The following is a 15,171-nucleotide window of genomic DNA, read 5'->3' as shown; positions in this document are numbered from 1 at the left end:
ATCAAAGGTCACTGTATCCTCACATCTGTCCCATTCCATGAATGTGACTGGTTGGCAGAGGCACATACAACCACAAGGCGGTAAGTCTAGTCCTTGTTATAGATTAAACTCAATTTTGTGATTTATTTTTAAAATTACCCATTTAATTTATCCTAAATAGGAAGGAACTCATTGTGGTGTTGGCATCAGTGAGTCTTACTCGGCAAGCAGGTGGTGCAGGTCTATGAGGCTATTTAATCATTAGTCATCAGCATTTGTCATGCCATTTGGGATGCATGGAGCCTCCATGTTTTTTGTTTATATCGTGGAAGAAGCTCCTGTTCCCCACTAAAACCTGGCAGCCCTGTAGTTTTGTTGCATGCATCACCAGTGCAAGATGTGGAGAATGAGTTATTGAACAGCACAAACAGTAAATAAGAATTAATGATGATGACATTTCTATTCTTTCTAATAGTTAAAAGGACACAAAGGTACTGTCAGTAATTGGTTTTTTAGTTCCTTTGTTGAAAGTACAAAGCTCTTTCACTCAGTCAAGCTAAACCACTTTGATTCTGTTGGGTGTAAGGAGAAACACAGCAATTAGATCCTTTTAAACTCTCAAAGTTTAAGCTCACATTATTGTTGCATATGCTTTTCATTTCAGTTCAAATGCTTTCAGATGGTAGTATAAAAGTTTAGCTGCCATATTTTTTGTGTTCAACTTTAAACAATGGGCTTTAAACAATGAATTGATACAACCTACGCACATGTGGCCAATTCTCCTGCTAAAACAATGTCAGTTATTTAATGATAAAGTAATTTTATGGAAGACCGTGGGAATGTGAGCATGTAAAATATTCAGGTGTGCAAAATAAAATTTTTGTTATTTCTGCAAATTTCTGCATCTGTAATAACAAACCTGCCAGTTTCTTCACAGGGTAAAAGAAAAGCTGAGGGTGAATTCATCAGTGTACCCTCCCTATTTATGTCATCTGTCTCCTAACAGAAAAACACTGAAATGTTAAGAAAGATGCTGGACAGCAGTCACTGAGATTGTCATGGTGGATGATGGATGGAGAGGCCATCTGATGTTTTTGAAATTACAACAGTCTGGCTGACTAATGTAATTGTTAACTCCATGCCCATTACATGGTCACAAAATGTCCTAAATCACCGAGTGCAGTGTTTGTTTGTTTCTTTGCACTAGCAATCACCGAGTGCAGTGTTTGTTTGTTTTTTTTGCAGTAGTGCCAGAAAAAATGATCTATGCATCATTTTTTTGAGAAGACTAACATTCTGTGAGAAACGGAGGACAAAAGAGAGAGATTGATCCTAGTCCGTCAAGGTCACTGGTGCACCTAATCAGCACATCAGCAGTCTAACTACTATAATATGTATGGAGAGATATTACAACTATAATGGTGTGTGTAACTGCATGATGAGAATGCCTGAGTAGAGTGTTATTGCTGCAGAATGCCTAAAAGGTGACTTTCATGTGAACGCCTCTATAAGCCCCTCAGCTGCTCTGAAATCAAATACATCAACAGGATGGTTCTGCACTGCTACAGACCCGTCACTAGTTGCATCATGGTATTCCTCACATTTTGATTTTCTGAAAGCTGACGGAATACACATAGTCTAATTATCAAATAACTATAATGCTGTCATTTATCCTACAAGCAACCTGGTGAAAATGGTCAGGCTGGCCTCTTAGTTCTACATCTGATTATGGGGAGAAAGAAAATCCTCAGTAAGTTGTAGCCACGACTTACTAAGGGGTGAGAACATGTTACTAAGACATGGGAATGAGATAGAATAACGCGTGATTATGAGATACAATGCCTTGGCCATAACTTACTAAGGCGTGGCCACAACAGAGTATCTCATGGCTACACATTAGTATATTATTTCCACACCTTAGTAAGTCATGGCCAGAGCTTGCTGAAGTTGTTTTTTTCTTTCCCCAGTGTCACCTGAGGAGAGGCTCTGTATAGACCTGGTGTACTCTACGTTTATTATGCAAACCATGAAGATGACGGTCCAGTGCATGGTGCCTGCTGAGCTGACTAGGAGGCGGAGTAGGGTCTTACTAACCTATCCTGATAACAACTGATAATGGCCATCGCATGGTGTGATAACTTTGGAAGCAGGTGGCAAAAAGCGCATCCATTTTAAAAGGCTAACCTATGGAGCGGAGCTGCAACAGTGAGAAGTGGCAAAAATGAAGAGACTATAATGTCTGGTTAGTGAAGTCCAAATATTTGTAGCAGCTCTGTAAAGCTGGCTTTATGAGCGTCCCAGTATAGCTGTATGTGAAGCCATTCTGTCCGGTGATTGTCTTTGCAGCTGATGCTCTTGACTTTTATTGGGCGTCATCAAGTGGCAAAATAAATCTTAATTTCAGATTAATTGCTTCATGACAGCTGGCAGGATTTTATAGCTCTGCTAAATAGAATCCACCAGGGAGATACACTAACAATATCCAATAGTCCTCAGAGCTGGTTCTTAAACATCCAGTACAACATGGGGACAAGACATTGTGCGTTGTTGAATTCATGCGTTATTTGAAGGACATGGAGACTCCCATGTGATTATTAAACTTTTAGATTAGATTAGATTAGATTTAGATTTTCTTGCCAAAGTCCCTTCAGCTTTCCAAGACTTTTACACTTACATCCTGAGTTTTAAAGGGCTAAATTTTAAAGACCAAGGCAAATACAGTCCCATAATATGAATTGCAAAATGTATTTCCTAAGATACTTCAGCAAAAAACATTTGGTGAATTCCTTACCTTAAAACACAAGAGTATATGCACAGAGACTGTTTGACATGCTGAAACATACCAGCATGTCCAGTATCTTAAGGTTAAGGGTATACTGATTAACGTTACTCTGAGCTGCTGCAGTTTGGGCTCTCTTCCATCCTTTTTCTTCTTTAAAGGGGCTATTATTAATTCCCGCTGAGGTGAAGCCCTTTTTAGTTCTCAGAGAGTAGTGAAGAGGTTCATATGAATAATTTAGGTTTGTCCTTTTCATTCACTGCTGAATTCAATTTGGACAGATACCCACCTAACCCCACAGTTTTTCTACTCAGCTTCAGGAATATGATTGAAATATTGAGATTTAGAATATTTTTCAGTCACTTCTTTAGCTTTAAATACATTATTCACTGAAAGCCAGAGCAGTGGGTTTATTCAGATGCTGCAGTGCATCTCAAGTTCAAATAGGATAGCTCCTCAGAAAGTTTACAGTAAAGTCATCAGTTTCCAGAAGTTTCCCCACTGGTGCCTGCTACAGCAAGTCTGCATAATTTACCATGAGACTGGTACTAGCTCTCAGTGGTGGAAGAACTACTCACATAGTTTACTTAAATAAAAGTAGCGATACCAAAGGTATTGGTAGAAAATATACTTCAAGTATAAAAGTAGACGTACAGTACTCATTATGCAAAATGGCACAGTTTACATTGATGTATATCATATTATTTGATTATAATTATTGATATAATATTGTGTACATCACATTTAATGTTGCAGCTTGTAAAGATAGAGCTAATATTAGCTGCCTTATATGCTTATAAATTACTGCTGGGTAGCTTGTGAACTTTCCACCAAGGAGTAAAAAGATCTTGTGATTATACTGTATTTTGTTTTAATAACCTCATTATAAAAAGTAACTAATATCTAAATTTATCAAATAAATGTAGTGAGTACAAAGTGAAATATTTTTCTCCAAAATGTAGTGAAGTCAAAGTATGAAGTAGAAGAAAATGAGAAAATACGCAAGGAAAGTACAGATACCTTGAAACTGAACTTTAGTACTTGAGTAAATGTGCTTACTTATTTTCCACCTGTGCTAGCTTTAACTGCAGCAGATGTTATGTTGTCTTTAAAAAAAATGTGCTAAAAGCACATAAATCACCTGAGCAGATCTGTGTCTCAAAAGTTATCTGGTGAGCCAACAGTTAGCACCTATTTCTGTGTTACCTCAGTTCCACAAAGCATGTAATGACTTTTATACCTTTATTGTAAGTTTGTATGTTCTTGCTGTGTCTATGTGGGTTTTCTCAGGGTACTCGGGCTTCCTTCCACAGGTCCACTGGCATGATAGGTTGACTGGCGACTAAATAGGTGCGAGTGGCTGTCTGTCTCTTATATGTCAGCCCTGTGACAGACTGCCCACCTGTTCGGGGTGTACTCCGCCTCTTACCTAATGCCTGCTGGGACTGACTCCAATTCCTGCAACCCCCGACAGGATAAGTGCTACAGATAATGGATGACTCGTATTTAGCCACTAATGCAACACATCGAAAGAACTTCAGTGTCGGGTTTTTTCACTGCGGGTGGGTTTCAGTTCACCTATTTATGTGCATTTTCAATTCCGCATAAAAACTGAAAACCTGAAAATCTTGGGGAAAAAAAATCTCTAAATATCATTAAAAGGTTTTTATGCTCAACTGAGGTGGAAAGGTTGCTGTGTTGGTAAACGAAAAACTGGACAAGCTACAAGGGAAACAGATTTAACAGATTATTAATCATGGCATACAACAAAATACATGAAGCATGTTATTTGAATATTCACCAAAGCCTCCACACCACTCCACAGACAAAAACTGGGAAAAACATCAGATCTGTGTGGAGCAATGGGGAGAGTGGAACCAAACACATGACACAAACGTAAATGTCATATTTCTATAACTTTTATACTGGCTCTGTTTTCATTACAACATCATCTTGTGCCTTCTTCTTATGTGATAGTTTAATGGCTCTGGGAAATTAGCGACACCAGGTGTTTTATTTACAAACCAACTTCCAATATTCACATAACGGTAGTAGATAGATATATGCTTTATTTTGCATCTTCTTGTACCAATTTTCTCTAGATTTGGATAAATGGGAGCTTTATTTGAATGGAAACAGCAAAAGCCCCAAATGTGTACTTTGTGATGTATTGGGCTATGAAAATAAAATTTGATATGACTTAACTACTTTGATTTTCATAGTAGGAACTTCAAACTGTATGTGTTAATGAAACCTTTCACACAGGTTCAAGCAGGATCACAACTGTCAACCAGTATATTTTTTGTTATCACATTAGGGATTATCCACTGATATCACTGGGTTCATGGGCCTCATCCAACTATCTTACTGAAGAGTGTTTAAACCACCAGACCTATAATGTCAGTGTAGTTTGTGTTGTTTTGCACCTTTGGCCTCCACTACTCCAGCACCAGTGTCAAGGCCCGATAAGACTCCCTAGAGATTTCAGATTGACTGTTTTATCCTTAGACATCTCTTTAATTGACAATGTCAGCACCAACGCATTTATGTTAATTTGGTTCTTTGCTGAATACAGTAATGGTAATAATGGCTCTGTTCTTCAAGTCAGTAAGCAGTGAGTGTGGGTCAGCATGCAGGATACAGATAATCATTACATTTCTTTATAAATCTGCTTTACCTGCAGGGACATGTCAAAATGTCTTCTGTGAAAAAGACCTGTGCTGAGCTGTACTACGCCAACACAGTCATGCACGGGAAAACTGTTTAATTTGTTGTTCTGTATTCTGTAATGGTTTGGAAAACCCTTTTTCCCATAAAATAAACTGCCTAGATACAAAGAGGGGCCGGACAGTCTGAGTCACATGAGGCCTACCAGCCAGAAAGCCTCAAGAGCTTGTGTGGGTGCAGATACAGGCGAGTCAAACTTGTTCATCCCCAGACCAGGGAACAAGAACAACAACATCCTCAGTTAATGTGCAACATGTGGCCTCGGGCTCTGAGGCTGCAAGTACATTGGGTGCTGTAGAAAGTTTTCAAATTAGCATAATGTATTGCAGTATAACAATACATTTAAATGAGTATAATAAAATATACTATAAAATAGACCAACAATAAAAGAACATGATATGAAATGAAGAAACACAAGTGAAGGACACTGGATGTGATTTCCACCTTTACATGCACTCTCTCTTACCTCTCCCTTTTTCAGGATATGCACAGTAATGTTAATATGAATTGTGAAGATATGGTTAGTGTAAGTCAGGTACAAAAAGAGTTCCATCTCCATGGCCAAACATATACCATCAACCAATAATCCCACCCTTTCCTCAAGGAAAGAGTTGTGCATGCTTGCTGAAGCTTTGCTGCTGGTGACATTATAAAGAGCAATTTGTAAGACATGGATGTGAATAATAAGCCAGCTCAAAGACAAGACTGAGTTGCTCTCATGTTCTCAACAATAGTTAGAGAAGTATTCAGCTCAAAAGAGCTGAGCTATGAGCACATTATGCTCAGTTGGGTTTTCTAAAGTCTCACAAAATGATGTGTATTCATGGGTGAGGGGGCACTGATTCCTTACAGAAACATTTGATTAAATGTTCAACAAAATGCTGGTTATAAGCAGCTGTATCTAACTGTGGATTCGTATTCAAAGCAATAGTCATAATATGCAAACCAACAGCAAATGGAAACATTATGTTACATCTACTTTATGAGAAGCACACAGATGATTGTGCTGCTGTATTAGAGCCGTGGTGGTTGTTACATCCAAACCAAAAAATACGGTTACCTTTTATGATATTTTATGTATTTTCCTCATTCGTCTAGGTTTTGACATTCCTCTCTTTGTAAATGTCATCTTCCCCTCATGCACCCCACATTTTCTTTCAACCTTCTTAACCAAACAATATATAATAGAAAACACAAAAATGCACCAAAAATAATTCAATACGACTAAGGATCTGCAGCCATGTTAGCAGCTCTGTGTGGTTGTATTTAGTGCTTTCAGCTAAATGCTAATGTTATCATGCTAATATCTTCACAGTTACAATGTCCACAGGCTGATGTTTAGGTGGTATATGTATTGTATTTCCCAAATCCAACATGTAGCATGTTTGCATGTTAACAATTGCTCATTAGTTCTAAACACAAAGTACAGCTAAGTATGATGGGAGCGTCAGTGGGTCTGCTATTTGGTCGTACAATTAAACCTGTTCATAATGCTGCTAGATGAAAGGTTTGGTGGCCACCAAAATCATAGTAGTTCATTTTGATTGGGTTTTTAATATCTGGACTAAATTGCACTGCATGTTGTCAAGGTATTTTACATCAGTCAGCCTTAGCAAGTTGTGTAACTGACATCAAAAACAGCCATCACACTGGTGTCAGTGGGCACGACAGCTAGATGTTAGCTGTGATTTGAATAGAGGGAGACTCACCAATGATGGATTACTTGTGGAATGACTCAAGCTGTTAATGCAGGCTATTTCTGGCAACATCTTTCAGCAAACATAGTCCAAGTATGTTTGTATGTGTGTGTGTGATTTTCAGTTAGATTTTTGCAACTTGAAGAAAGAAAGAAATGTCTCATCCTGTATATGGACACTGGTGCAGTGGACCTCTTTTATGTTACATCTTTCCATTACTGACTTTGAAATGGAATCCCATGGATTCATCTTATTCAGTGTCACTGCTCTCAGCTTTTTCAGCATTCATTGAAAAGCACTTTATCAGTGTGAACTTCACTTCACTGTCACCAGGAATTGTAGGTCTCCGCTTAACTGGGAAATGGGAGATGGAAAGTATTCATGAGTGGATTGAGAAATACTTCAACAGTCCTTCTGACAGCAAAATTATTGATCTTGAACATTAATCAGTAAACGCTGCGGGATGCTGACCTTTCATTCATTGCTTTCTTAGCCTGCCGGTGTGATGGAGAGCAAGCACTCAACCTTGCCTGCTCAGTCATTGCTTTGTAGTAGTCCTCGGCCTCCTCTTGCTCACAGCTGGTCACTCTGTCTAGTTTTTAGGATTGTTCGCCTCTTTCAGAGAATGTGTTTTCAAGTACACATGCTGGAGACTCTTTATGTCTCCTTTAGTTTTGCAAAGCACTTTCTCGGTCAATAATATACGTTCGCACTGCAAAGGCCACTGCAGACAGGGGGTGAAGAAGTTGTCCTGTCTGGTGTGTTGTAGAAACTGTACTGACCTGAGAGGGTCTCTATTTTATTTGTGTCTTATGTACATGCATAAGTAGATGATTAGATACCCACATATCTTTTTAGATTATTCCACCATCACATGATGGTGGTAACACAAAAAGTACACATTTTTCAGCAAAGTGTAGGTCAGAAGGAGATTTAAAGCTAGCACACGTACACTATAGGTATCAAAAATAAAAAGCTTTGTGAATGATTTCTCAGAAAGCAAATGCATTAAACATTAAATGTAAGCATAGTGTTTGCTTGTTTTTAAGAAACCTCCACAGTGCATCTGTTATGGTTTGGTCCCCCTCACCAGGAGGGTGGAGGGGACCTGGGGTTGGACTCAAGATGGCTGACCCAGGTGCCAATACAAAAAAGGTGGTTTATTGGAATAAAAACAACATAACAGGGTCCATAATACATACAACCAGGGAAGGGCAGTGATGACTAAGGAGACCAGGACGAACAGGTAAACACACAAACTAATGGCAGGAACTAGGATAGCAGAGGATGAGGACGGACAGATGAACAAAAGGAACCAACGTACACAATGTAATCCACAGCACAGGGACTGTCAGGTGGAAGACAACAGGACATATTGCTAACCGCATAATTAGCGTGATAAGGTCAAGCCAAAACGCAGATACTGTCAGCGTATAGCATCTTACACACGTCTAAAAATATGCGGGTCAAACACAACATTTATCTTACTTTGGGTGAGTATTGTTCGTTACATGTCACAAATACTCCGGCGACGACGGTGCGTCTGCCAGAGGTATAAATAAGGAAGCCAACAAATCACCGGAATACGCCTCAGGTGTGCGCACCGACCCACGAGTCACTAATTACCCGATGCGACACAGCTGAGGCGTTGATCCCGCAAAAAGGGAGCAGGAGAGGGAAAAAGAAAGAGAGGCAGGTCGGGCCGAGTGGACCTGACAGTGACATTAATTCAAGGAAGTATCACCTTTTTTTTCTTATATAGTGTCAAGACAACTAAACAGGTGTTCAAAATGACATCAGTCAAAGTTAGAAGAATGCTAAGTGATTGCTCAGGACATGCCAGCAAGTTAGAAGGTTCATCAGGTGCCACTGTACAGAGGTTTATTATACTCTGAGACTGGATTTAGGAACTCTGGCAAGCTACTATGCTGACAATAATTTTATCTTTTGTAGCTATTATACAGAATTCATATGAATGAGAGGACTACAAGAAGGACTAAGGGCAGGTCTGAATGTGTTGTGAAACCCCCTTCAGATCTCTTTACATAAACGTGACAGCAATATTACCTTGTCTCATGTCTGAAATCCTCAGTCACTTTTATGTAAAAGTACGATGGCAGTCTCCCTAGGTTCGATCTAGTAACATTTCACTAACACTTCCATCACCATACAAATCTAAACTGAATGATACAGTACTTCAAACTGTACAGCTTGTACATTCATCTGGCTACATGGCTAAATAAATGATTACTAAATGCTGATGACTGAATGATGATTATTACTGAAACACATTATATGTGACATAAGCTGTCAAGTCTCCATGAAGCTGTGAGGAACATTACTGTCTGAATGATAAAAAAGAGTGCATTTGAAGTGGGAGTCCAGTCTAAAAGCAAAAGGCATCGCTGAGGCAGAATAATGAGAGTGAGGCTGTTATTTAAAGACTGGAGCCATGACAACAGAAGACCACTGCTGCTGAGGAAAATCATTGTGCTTTTTGTGTGTGTGTACGTGTGTATGTGTGTGTGTGAGAGAGAGAAAACAGGAGAGGAATATGTTACAATATTGATATACATGAAATGAAACAAAGAATGTAAGGTTTGGTTCTGTGTTGAGTGCAATGAGTCTGACGTGTGTACACGCTGCCTGAACAGCTATTTGCTACAAATACATTTTGTGTTACCAGACAAAACTGTCTGGAAACAAAATGAAGAAGGCTGCATGTTCAAATCACATAATATACTACATGACTTTGAATGATCAGTGTTTTATTTGCACAAAGATGAAATACTCAGCAGGCAGAAGTACTGCACATTCACATACTGCTGAGGAGACCTGACATCTGGGATGTAGGAGTCTGCCTCCAAGAAGGGGCCGCGTGCTCTTATCAAGACCCTTACAATAAATAAATACATAAATGAATAAATAAATTACTAAATAAATAAAAATCCAATCATGTCACCATCCAGCCATGTTTGTGTCCATGATGAATGTAAACCAATATTCATTTCCCTCTTCTTTGATCTCCACCAACTCCCGAGGGCAATATCTGCTTGTTTAGCTCCTAAATTTTCAATTATGTTTACTAGCTAGTGGCTAACTTTGTCTAGCTTTTGTTTGGAGCTAGACCGGTCAGGTAGTCAAACCCACTGCTCTGTCAGCTGGATGCCTGCTGCATATAAAAACAAGTTTAGTGTGAGAGTAAAGCCAACAGGAAAGAAAACCAGAATGATGTTAAACCAAATGTTAAATGCTCTGTAGAGCTGAGGGGAACTGCTCTTGGGTTATACAGGTATATCTCTGTGTTCATCACATCAAGCAGCACCTCTGATTTTACCTGTAGTCATTTTTTTCATTGCTAATATTAAAAATACACCTTTACTATACCTTATTTAATATGTCGATAGTTTTATTGTTCATCCATTAGTCTCTGTCTCATCATAATCTTGCGTTGTATATCCTGTTTGCATTGTTTAAAATACATTTAAATCTTTTTTTTTGTTGTAGTTGTTGAATCTTTAGAAATATGCTGTAGCATCAACAGAATCTTTTGTTAAAACGTTAAATCTTAAAGGCAAATTATATTCAAACAAGCAGGTTTTTCACATTGGAGAGTGGCATCAATCTACTGTTTTCTATTTTGTAAATGATCAGTGCACCAAAGTGTGCATGTGAATCCACTGTGATGCTTATACGGTATCTGGGTTTATACACACTTGTCATTTTAACATATGCCATATTCAGTTATACAGTGTGTGTACAGCACATATGCACATACATATACACCTTTATGTGGTCACTGGGTTATATCAATTTGGTTAATGTTTAAATATACTTCCTGGTCATAAGAACCATCTCTCTTCAGAGCTGGTTGCTCAAAGCACTGATGACAAGAATGATCACTTAATGGTAATAGAGTAATAGAGTAATAGAGTAATATAGCCTTACATTTAATAAATTCAAACTCCACTCCTCTTTTGTGTTCACTCCCGGTATGTGAGTGAGTACACTGGGTCCCCCAGCCATGCCTGGTCGTGACACATTCAGTTGTTTCATTAATAGTGTAATATGAAATTGCATTGTTCATTTCAATAGTTTTTAAATTTCACTTCCGTCACGACTACAAGTCTTAACAAGTTAGTTGTTGTGAAACTCAGTCCTAACAAAAAACTTCCACTTGCTTTCTGTGTTGCTTACTTTGCCCCTTGAATTTTCTAATAATGTGTGATAGTGTCTTCCAACAAGATGAAGGAAGGCTGAATGCTGCTGACAGCTAGAACTAGCAGCAATGAGGGATGGCCCTGTGTGCCTGCTTTGAACAAATTAAACCAAGGGTTGACACGGGGTGAAATTCTATTGTATGATTCTTGTGCATCAGTTAGCACAGTGTAGCTGTAGTTTTTCCATGCATCCATTATCTATACTGCTTTGTCCCGAACAGGGGTGGGGGGCCTATCCCAGCTGATATTGGGTGAGAGGCTGGGTATACTGTGGACAGGTTGCCAGTCTATCACAGGACTCACAGTTAAAGACAAACAACCACACCCGCCCACGCTCACTCCTACAAGCAATGTAGAGTCGCCCACGCAGAACCCATGCAGGCACAGGGAGAATATACAAACTTCGTCAGAAAGGCTTTGGGTTGGCCTGGAACCTTCTCGCTGTGGGGTGACAGCACTAACCACTGTTCCGCTGTGCCATCTGCCCACCCACTGTGCTGCCTGCATTGCAAGTATTTGATATATTAAAGTATATTAAAGTGAGACTTCTGCACCTGCCAGCTACTCATTGTGTCTTTTTTTTATCCAAATAAAAATACATATTTTCTTCTCTGTTGTGCTGCTACAATGAATTAACATTATGATTTCCTTTATCAAAGTATATGCAGTTTAGTTCAGCTTTAAGCAATTCAGAAAATGAATTTAGCATCAACTAAATGTGGACATCATTTGGTGTCTCCCACAAGTATAGAAAAACATGCCACACACAGGTAAGCTGGGATCGTCAGGACCATGGGAGGCCACTCCTGTGAAGCATCTACACACACTGGACAGAGGGTCTCACAGCTCTGAAGCATGTTTACAGGTTGCCACTGATCAAACATAGCAGAAGAGCCACAGACACATTAGAATTGTAAGTTAGTGATGCAACTTTGTGCATTTTGATCTGACATCAGTTTTTCTCTTCCATTTCTAAAGATCATTACTGGCTGTGGTCAGCAACATATAATTTCAACCTCTATGTGTTTCTTCTACACAGTAGGAGTGAGACTGAGTCATCTGTAATGACTGCTAAAGCATGCATATTTGGTTATCAGTGTCAGCTCATGTCTCAAAATTTGCCCTCATCCTCACACAGATCCTTCATATTATCAATGCTAATGAACAGTCACCAATTCCTTGCATTTGTAACTTCATAGCACAATACAGTATGTATTTTTAAAATTTGAAGTTATAAGTGTAAAGTTACTACACACTTTCAAAATTTGACAGCAGTAACACTTTACATATCGCTGCTCTCTCAGCCAGTGAAGCTGACAGATCATCATCTGAGACGGAGGATGAGGAGGTGGAGGCAAGATTAAGGAAGGAGACGCAGAGCAGACAGAGAGAAGCAGTGGGTGGGGTGGTGGTTGGGAGACAGGTGAGTGTTCAGTGTGTGTGGGTGTATATAGCCTTACTCTAAAGTGTTTTCCTGCTGGGGAAACAGTTTTTCACAGCTCGCTGCCTTGGATCGTGTCACACACAACACACACACACGGATAATCACAGACACTTGTACAGCAACATGGGGCACACAGACATATACACACATTTCACATGATCAACAGTGCTATTCAGCTAGATTACAAAACCCACTGAGTGAAGCCATTATACATGCCTCATGTACAACACAATGGTCTCAGTGGAACAAAACCTACTTTGTGTGGTTTCTACACAAAATGGTTGCTGGGAGGAAAAAAATAAAACACTAAATCACTGTGGGAAAACAGAATTAAAACAGGATTTTATATATATATATATTTAGTTTTGGAATAAAACCTTTGGCAAATTAATGCCACATCAGCAAAGGTGTGTCTTGTGGCTTCAGATTTGAATGTCATTCACAGACAGAGATTAAATGCATGTTCTCTTACATATTGATGTTACTTTTGTTCTTTTATGAACAAACTGTTGTAGACTCCATTAACAGAAATCCTAACTGAGGATTTAGGAAGCATGACGCTGTCAGTATGATCGTTGTAACGATGGTCATGTATAGTAACCCAAGCTTCTATGAGTATAGGCGTAGCCCTCGCAGAGCTGTAGCTATCGGGCTTATCACTTGCGCATGCGCAGTCCTGGAGAGATTTCTCTCGCGCCCTGTGCCCTGCACTGCTCTGTCTCCACTCAGGTTTGCTGTGGCCGCATAAAAACCTATGTGACCTGAGTTCGGCTCCCTTTGCCAGCTGGCGGGGGTGGAGACAGCAGGGCTGCCAGCTTAGAGGGCTAGCCCTGTCATAGGAGCTTGGGTTACTGTAAGTAACCATCGTTCTATTTCGTTTAGGCTTCGCCCTCTAAGAGCTGTCGCTACTGGGATAACAGCGCAGCTGGATGTAGTCAGTGCCCTGCTGGCACACCGCCGCCCAAGAGCATTACACACAACATCATAGCTCGTTACATCCCACAGTAGCAGACCAAGTACAACATCCTCTCTCCTCCAACAGGCCTTGTCTGAGAAGCAGGTACAATCATGCTCCATACAGAACCTGACAGCCACCGTGAGAAGGCAGGGATGGTCATTATGTTTATCAGAGGAGAAGGACGCACAGTGAGCGTGTGCGCTTTTCTTTCCCTTTCTCCCTTTCTGTTTTTTAATTTTTTTTTTTTATGGAAAAAGAACAAAAGGAACCAAATGTCGGCAGCCAGCTACGTTCAGGCAGGCAGGGCCGACAGCGGAGGACAGGAGTGCGCACAGAGAGCGTGTGTGCGCACAGTAAAAACACACGCATCCACAGCTTTGTTTTGACCGAATGGTCAGGCGATAGTCGCATACAGTGTCAGTGTGTAACCACCAGATGTCCGAGCGAATAAGACCAATGTGTGTGTGTGTGTGTGTGTGTGTGTGTGTGTGCACTCATGCTTTGCACAACAAAAGGAACCAGAGAGCAGAGGGTATGGAGCTCTCTTTCCGACTCATCTCTTTGTGGGGGAAGAGAGAAGCCGTCCTGGGAGATGACTGGATCGAAAAAAAGATATTTTCTTTCCCGTATACGCTGGGTCGGTTTCACCGGTGTAACCGGCAGGTTGGCCACGCCTATACCGCCAGGTGAGCAATTTGTTGTGTTGATCACGGATATAAATACCACCCAAGTTAGGGTTTGGTCGATTTTATGGTGTATGAGCAGTATGTAAATGGTTTGACATACAGGGAGGCAAGACCCTCTTATGTTTGGTTTGTTGATTTATGATTAATTGACTGTTGCGGTGTTTATTTAATGGTTGTTTTCCTACCTGTTGACTCTGGCCATTTTATTCTTGTTCTGCACTAATGAGTAGCTTCTTTTCAAGGGTATTTTACTTTCTGGTGTTAGGTCTTTTTAAGTATTGCTTCACTGTTAACTTATACACTGACTCAAATAAATCTTCATTCTTGTGGACAAAACCAACATCTCTGTGTGCTTGCAGACTTATTAGCTGTGGTAACCCAGTACTTGTTGAGTCTGTATGAATTTGACCTCTTGAAATAGGAGGGATGATATTCTTTGGGTTTGAGATGCACTAAAACTTATTAGTGTCTGGCTTACATAAGCCTGTATATTGGCCGGGCCGACATCCAGGGCTACGAGGAGCGCAGCCTTCAGCAAGAGGTGTCTGAGAGAAATCTGTGCTATGGGCTCGAATGGGGGTCCCTCGAACAGGCTTAAAACCAGGGGCAGATCCCACTGTGGTGTCACTGAAAGTGCCAAAGGCTGCTGTCTGCCCACTCCTCCCAGGAAGTGTTTCACCA

The sequence above is a fragment of the Monopterus albus genome, unplaced genomic scaffold (assembly GCF_001952655.1).
Source record: "Monopterus albus unplaced genomic scaffold, M_albus_1.0 scaffold94.1, whole genome shotgun sequence".
NCBI lineage: Eukaryota > Metazoa > Chordata > Actinopteri > Synbranchiformes > Synbranchidae > Monopterus > Monopterus albus.
Note: the sequence above shows the minus strand (reverse complement) of the source record.